We start from the raw sequence: 8,380 nt of genomic DNA, 5'->3' as shown, positions 1-8,380 counted from the left end.
CAGATGGTAGAGTTTTGTCATGACTGGCTCTCCCAAGGCCATCAGTAGTTCTAATGGAATGTTGTCTACTCCCGGGGCCTTGTTTCGACTCAGGAATTTAATTTCGCAGGCTTTATACATCCGATTTAAAAAATAAATAAATGAATAAGAAGTCTTGTTGATAGATTTGCATTTTCAGCTATTTGGAATATTTGACAGTCGGTAAGGTTACACGTATTTTAGAGTGCTCGGGGAATTTTTACTTTCCAAAAAGATGGATCAAAGAACTTGCAATAAATTTTGCTTGGAAAGTGGAATACAGTGCGGTACCGCATTCGAAATGATGACTGAGGCTTGTGGCGGATATACTAGGGGTAAGAGAGGAGTGTACGAGTGGTATAAAAGTTTCGAAGAAGACGACGACAGGCTTGGACTCCCTAGCACATCAATTGCTGACGACAGTGCGGAAGAAGTATAGAAACTGGTTCTTAGAAAACCGCTGAATAACCATCACAGAGGTTGCTGATGTTGTCGGCATATCCTTTGGTTCGGATGTTTTGGCATGAAACGTGCGACGGTAAAGTTTATCCAGTGTTGAATTTCGACAAATAAACGACGTCGCATAGATTTCGCCCAGGAATTTCTAAATGAAGCCGATAGCTTCTAAAAAGATTATAACAGGTGGCGAAATACATGACGTCGAAATCGACGTCCAGTCACCCCAATGGAAACCACCAAAAAAGCAAAGACCGAAATCAAATTCAATTAGTTCGTTCACATGTGAATGTTCTTCTCACTATTTTCTTCGATTATAGTGAGATAGTGAATCATCCATTCCTGCCTTATGGTCGTTCGGTCAATAAGGAATACTACCTGGAAGATATGCGCCGTTTGCGTGAAGTTATCCTAAGAAAACGACCAGAATTGTGGCAAAAACCACTTGTGAAAATTGCATCACGGAAATGCTACCGCTCTCAACGCAATACTAGTTCCTGATTTTTTCTCGCTATAAACACAAAATTAGAAGAATTTGGAATGAAGATTAACAAGAAGAAAACGAAGAGCACAGTAACTGGAGGAAAGGGGAGAAAATGCCGTATGAACATAGGGGGAGAGGAAATAGAGCAAGTGAATAACTTCAATTACTTGGGAAGTGATAATGGGTTATATCTACTGCTCAACAGAAATTAGGAAAAGAATTAAAATGTAGATTTTCACGGCCGGAAATATGTCCATTATAATTATCCGGGCTGTTATGCCGTGGTCGGTTGATGAATTCTGTGTCTATTCACAACGTTTCGTCTCCAACCGCGGGAGACATCTTCAAGGGGGTGCGTAGCTCGATGGAAGGTCCAACACACCCAATGGCTCGCTACTGACTACCGCTAAATTCCGTGTCCGCGCGCTCCCACGCCGCGGCGTGACGTCACGTGTTTTGAAAACGCCAGTGCAATTGGCCGCTGTCCGTCGCCGTCAATCGCCGTTGCCATCACCCAGTAGTGGACGGGTGGTACACATCATCTTTAACTTCAATGTCTACATTTTAGTATCAGACGCCTCTACGGGGAGTAGATGTCAAGAGAAGTGCGACGCCTGGAAGGACTCCAGAAGAAGAGAGTGCAGCTTTTGTGTTCCCTCACATTCCTGTCTCGTTGCAGAGCCGTCGGCGTTATACCGAAGTTTCTGAAGATAAAGCGACTGTTCTATTCGGGAAAGGCACAACGCATTTTCAAACGGACTGAGGAGGCCTTACTACGAGTGCGCATTCAGCAGACCCGACAGGACTTGGCAAGCACAAACTGTAAGTTAATGTCTCTCCATATTACGATCAGTAATAAACTGTGCAGCGGTGACTGGGATAAAATTGATAGACTACTGCATGGTACCATGGGGAAGCGTATGTTGACGACGTCTAGTAGACAGAAGAAGAAGTTTGATAATTTGCTACCTAATCAGACTGTTCGGCATTTAGACGTTTCCCGGACCGTTATCAATTTGTCCAAACGTTCGTTATCTGACGATGAGACATTTGTGCTTGCCAAGGGAGGAAATTTTGCTGTTAGTCCGCGTTTTGTGCCCACGAAAGAAATTATAGCCAGTGTAGAAGCAGGAATTCGCAGTGTGGATTCAGTAACAGCTGAAGAAATCCGTATCGAAACAGTGAGAATATTAGCCAATGCAAAACGGCCGAAAAGTAATATAACTGTGGGCGAGAGAAGAGCTTTAAAACTCCTGAATGACGACGATAGTATTTTGATTCTCCCAGCTGACAAAGGAAGCGCAACGGTGGTTATGCATGTGGCCGACTATCAGAGTAAAATTACTGATCTACTGGATCCGCAAGCATATAGGAAGCTGAATAAGGACCCCACTAACAACGTTCTCAAAACTGTGTCGCGGTTAATACAAAAGTCCTCCATTGAAGAGAGTGTACAGAAAGGTCTCTGTAGTTCGGTTGCGCTACCACCGAGGCTTTACAGATTGCCCAAAATTCATAAAGAAAGTGTGCCGTTAAGACCGATACTAAGTGCCATTGGTTCGCCTACCTACTCGTTAGCCAAGTTTTTGACTACGCTGTTAAAACCACATGTGGGCCGTTCGGACTCTTATATAAAGAATTCGACACATTTCATCAGCAGATTGAATGGCATAGTGGTCCAGCCGGAGGACATATTGGTCAGCTTCGATGTGGTATCGCTGTTTACCATGGTTCCACTTAATGACGTACTGGAACAGCTGGATCGAAGTTTTCCTGCCGACATTTCGGAACTGTTTAAGTATTGTTTGACGACCACATATTTCAAGTGGAATGAACAGTTTTATGAGCAAACGGATGGCGTGGCTATGGGAAGCCCCCTAAGTCCCGTAATTGCAAACTTCTTTATGGAGAAATTCGAAGAACAGGCCTTAGGTAATCCCAGCAAAAAACCAAATGTATGGTTCCGATACGTGGATAACACGTTTGTGCTGTGGAGACATGGTAGGGAGGAACTAAGCCGGTTCCACGAACATCTGAACAGTATAAACACGAGAATTCAGTTTACAATGGAGGAGGAGGTAGACGGCAAGTTACATTTCCTCGATGTGCTTGTTTTTAGAAACGAAAATGGTAGTTTGGGCCACTCAATATACCGCAAACCCATGCACACGGACAGTTATTTGCACCGGGATTCGAACCACCACCCACAACAGAAGCGGGGTGTTATCAAGACGTTAGCGGACCGAGCTAGAAATATTTGTGAACCTGAGTTGCTCGACGCTGAGATGGAACATCTCCACAATGCACTAACGAAGAACGGATATTCGTCCGCCGAAATAAAACGTGTGTTGAGGCAGCCACGCAGAAATCATACTGACGTACAGGCTACTGCAAAATCTAAGGTTTTCCTGCCGTTTGTTAAAACTGTAACGGAAAGAATAGGGAGGATCTTGACGAAGCGGAATATTACCGTAATTTACAAGCCCACCAGGAAGATACAGGAATACCTTAAGCCTGCCAAGGACGCCCGCAAACGATTGGAAAAAGCTGGAGTGTGTATGATCCCATGCAGCTGTGATGTTTACGTGGGTACCACTAAAAGAACGGTTTCTAAACGTTTGGAGGAGCACAAGGGAAATTGTAGAAGAGGAGAAACCGAACGATCAGCTGTTGCGGAGCATACTTTCCAGCCAGGGAACCACAATATTCGTTTCGAGGAGACGCAAGTACTAGCGGCCACAAGCGGATATTACGAAAGGCTCTACAGGGAGGCAATCGAAATCGCTAAACACCCAAATAATTTCAACCGAAAGGAGGAGGGCGTCAAATTAAACGGTATATGGATGCCGGTGTTAAAGAAGATGTGTACCACCCGTCCACTACTGGGTGATGGCAACGGCGGTCGACGGCGACGGACAGCGGCCAGTTGCACTGGCGTTTTCAAAACACATGACGTCACGCCGCGGCGTGGGAGCGCGCGGACACGGAATTTAGCGGCAGTCAGTAGCGAGCCAGTGGGTGTGTTGGACCTTCCATCGAGCTACGGACCCTCTTGAAGATGTCTCCCGCAGTCGGAGACGAAACGTTGTGAATCGACACAGAATTCATCAACCGACCACAGCATAACAGCCCGGATAATTATAATGGACAGGAAAAGAATTGCAATGGTAAAAGAAGGATTTAAATGGAAACAAACCACTAAACCAAGATCTGAGGAAAAGACTTGCCAAGTGCTACCGCTACATGTGGAGCGTAGCACTGTGTGATGCGGAGAACTGGACATTGAGAAAGGAAGATGGAAGGAGATTGGAGGCACTAGAGATGTGGATATGGAGAGTAACGCAAAAAATGAAATGGGAAGACCGAGTAAGGAATGAAGAAGTATTAAGAAGAGTTGGAGAGGAAGTAAACATGCTGAAAGTCATTAGAAAGACAAAACGGAACTGGATTGGATATTGTTTGAGGACGGACTCTTTATTGAAGGACGGAATAGAAGGAATGGTGGAGGGAGAAAGGGGAAGAGGAAAAAAAAAAAGGTATCAAATGCTGGACAATATCCAAGGAGACAAATATTCAGAAATGAAAAGACTGGCTATGGAGAGACAAAACTGGAATAGGCTTAACCCATGACAAGACCTGCCATAAGGCAGAATACCTACTACTACTACTACTACGTATACATGGATCCCAGCGAGTTCGTTCTGTTCCCAACCCTGAAGAGAACCATAAAAGACGTCATTTTGCCACCATTGAGATAAAAACAGGATCGCTGAATGAGCTGAACACTACAACGAAAAGTGACTTCCAGAAATGCTTCCAGGTTTGTAAAACAGCGCTGGCACAAGCGTGTTAAATCTAAGGGGGATTACTTTGAAGCCTTTGAAGGGGTCAAAGTCAACGAATAAAGATTCTATAAGAAAAGCAAAACTTTCCGTTTGGTTTTTGATCACACCTCGTATTTCTCTAATCCGAAGCAGTAGGTGTGAAAAAAGCTTCACCAATTTCAGACCCTGAAAAATGTTTCTAGAGATCCATATAAATACTGGTATGAGCATACTTGTACAAGGGATGTGTGAGATAAAAGTAGTGCATATCTTGTCATTATTGTTCACAACGTTGTTCTTGCTCACTATCGCTAGTCGATAGAAAAACAATCGAAAAAACTGGAAACTATTGGAACCTTCACTCAAATAGCAGAGGGTGGAATTGGATTCCGAATTTCACTAAGTGGTCTCTTTAAGTCACTGCCTTATGAACACATGTCAGCTGCTACAGTTATTGATTAGCTATGAAATTGTAACTATCGATAAAAATATTTAAATGCTTCACTTTCCGTAATTGGTAAAATGTTTTACCGTGTAACCTCACATAGCAACCGATCTCAAGGTGACAATGGCATAATACACGATCTACATAATCCACTAGGCAGGTATCCTATTTTTAAAACTATTAGCTAATAATTGAAGTTTAAAGTCTCAATCGGCACTTCTTTTGCTGTACATGTTTTAGAGCATCCTTCAAAGGCATGCGTAATATTTCTGATTTATGTCCCGCATTGAAACAGATTATTCTAGTAAGCTTTGACCGTTTCTCTCAGTTTTCTCCTTTAGTAGCTACTTTCTACGGAAATGGGCAGAATAAGAATAGTCAGAAAATGGGTAGAAGAAGAATGAACTGAACAAGAATGAGATGCGAAAGAAGGACAAGTAATCACGGTAGTTGCTGAAGCGTTTAAACGACAATAGTGTAATGAGGGACACGTTGAAACGTTAAGTTCGAAGGTCTTTTGCGACGCTACGCGCAGATTTTGTCCTTGAGCCACAACACTTTCAATTACACGAACGTATAACAGCTGATAACGTCATTACAATAGTTGTATTAATTTCACACTGTGTGTTCATCTGTCGTGATATTTGAGTAGTTATTACTTTTCTGTTCACTTTGAGTTATGTGAGTGAGTTAGATAGAAAGCTAATCTAAACCGCTAAATAAGGAACGATAACATTTGTATTTCGTTATCGCAAGACACAATCACATCCTCTTTCACTGCCGTTGATTCTCGTCGCCTCGGTAGCGCAGTAGGCAGCGCGTAAGTCTCATAATCTTAAGGTCGTGAGTTCGATCCTCACCCGGGGCATATATTTTCTTCGTACAGTTTGTAAACCGTGTGGTTGTACGAAACACTGCGATTTACGATCTTACGAAACTAGGACAATATAACGCCTGACGACGAGTATTCAATACAAGATCTGCTTTTAAAAGTATCAACCGTAAAAATGTTAGCGTGCAAATAACCTCCACCACTAAATTGTAATTCAAAGCAGCTTCTGGCTTTGACCTGCTGCAGTTTGGCAATGTATCACTACATTGCGTGTTAAAGTGGAAATGTTTCTATGTTCAGTGGGCTTTCATCCTTTTCAGTAGTATGTGATTTTGTCCTTGAACCACATCCATTTTCATTTACTTTCGCGAGATATTTACGGTGCTAAACCTTTCTTAGATTAAATTTCTGTGATTACGTAGAACAGAAATCACCCCACAGCACCGCGTTTAGCTACAAACTAACCACATTTATACTTTATAATTTTGAGAGGCTTTTAGTAGTGATCAAACACAGTTTGACGCTCAGTTACGAAAGCCATGTATGTCTATTTCGTGTAGCGGCGATTTTCTGTATGTATTTGTATCACTGTAATTCTTTTGCTTACTTCGTAGGCAGATAGCGTTTTCAGTTTGGTTGTTGGATCAGAAATATTCATATAAAAGAATATAAATAAAAAATATAAATAAAAATATAAATAAAATATATAAATGATTTAGAAATCAGGGCTTACAATCTTAACTAAAGATAGAAGACCCGTTCTAAACACAACTTACAAACATAACAAGGAAATATTCTGAAAACCTCAAGTAAGGCCGAAGACCTCCACCATGAGCTTATAGACTTAGAATGTATCAAAGAGAGATGGGATTAGCTCTTCTACACATGACGTATACCTTTTCCACCTTACATACGCTTGCTCTAATGAATGTGTCCTATCTAATATGGGATTTTAAATCAAAACGTGTATTTCGTGGATATTATCCTGCAAGAATATTTTGTGCTTTATTAGTGTAATATAAGACGATTAGATCATTTTAATAGTTTTGTTGTATTGGCTGAAGAGGGCGTGAGGAGGGACGAACTATACTGACGTGAGGTCTGGAACATGACAAGGAATTACAATTCAGAAAGCGGGCGTAATTAGTTTGATACTTAACTTTAATCCATTAATGATGAACGTCGCTCTTGACGGTACATGATTCACAACATTATCTGTTCAGAAGACATAGTAACTGAATATGCCGCCTTGCTATGTCGTAGCAAATGACGCAGCTGAAGGCTATGCTAAACTGTCGTCTCCGCAAATGAGAGCGTATGTAGTCAGTGAACCATCACTAGCAAAGTCGGCTGTACAACCGGGGCGAGTGCTAGGGAGTCTCTCTAGACCAGACGTGCCGTGTGGCGGTGCTCGGTCTCCAATCACTGATAGTGGCGACACGCGGGTTCGACGTATACCATCGGACCACGGCCGGTTTAAAGGCTACCACCTAGCAAGTGTGGTGTCTGGCGGTGACACCACAAGTTTTATTAAGTTAAAAATAGTATATTATTAATTCTGAATATTATTTATTACAGTCCGTTCACAGATCGGTGACTATGGTATTGTCAAAAATGAAATCATTAAACAAAAAAGCATCACATTAAGTTTTGCAACTTTTGCCTATTAGAGTGCTACGATCCTGGAACACTGTCTTTATTTTTCTGCCCTGCTTCAAAGCACCTTCTCTTCTGACGACCCACAGTGCTGTTGCTCTTGCTACCTGCTGTATCCTGTTTGAGGGACAGTAATCAACTTCTCCCTACCCACGTTTATGAATTTATGTAGAAAGGGCTTAAAAGATTTGATGATAATCAGTTAGATCAACTGCACTGAAAGTTCCTTGATGAAAAATCCCTTGCTCTGAGAAGGCCATTCGTGATATGTGGGATGTTATAATATAAAATAGAAAAGACAAGTGGTACTAAAAATTAATGACACATGTTTCTGATAGTGCATTTAATGTGTTACTAAATACTGCAAAACAGCATATCTGATGAGTGAGGGCTCAATTTTAAGTCTTTAATACAGCAATTACAAGTTAAAGTTCTCTCGCGATCCACTGGACATAGCAGCTAGAACACTAGCCCATCAAAAGTTATGTAAATCGCACCATGTATCCCGTAATCGTGTCTATGAAAAGCGATTCTCTTGTCGCAGATTCCTGTCAAACCTCGCGGAAGGCGTTAGACGGAAGTCACTTGCAAATTAGCAGCGTGTTGTACAATAGTTGTCTCTGTCCGTGGTAGTAACAGAGCGCTCTTGTGTTTTTGATAATGAC

At 42.0% G+C, this 8,380-nt stretch overlaps 1 non-coding gene across 1 annotated transcript; it reads left to right on the top strand.

Moving 5' to 3' along the window:
* Nucleotides 1–6,022: 6,022 nt before the first annotated feature.
* Trnam-cau (transfer RNA methionine (anticodon CAU)) lies at nucleotides 6,023–6,095 on the top strand. The gene has a single exon. It is a non-coding gene; the product is annotated as a tRNA-Met (tRNA).
* Nucleotides 6,096–8,380: the final 2,285 nt, after the last annotated feature.

This window comes from Schistocerca nitens, chromosome 1 (assembly GCF_023898315.1).
Source record: "Schistocerca nitens isolate TAMUIC-IGC-003100 chromosome 1, iqSchNite1.1, whole genome shotgun sequence".
NCBI lineage: Eukaryota > Metazoa > Arthropoda > Insecta > Orthoptera > Acrididae > Schistocerca > Schistocerca nitens.
The sequence above is the reverse complement of the archived record's forward strand: the minus strand, read 5'-3'. Positions and strand labels throughout refer to the sequence as shown.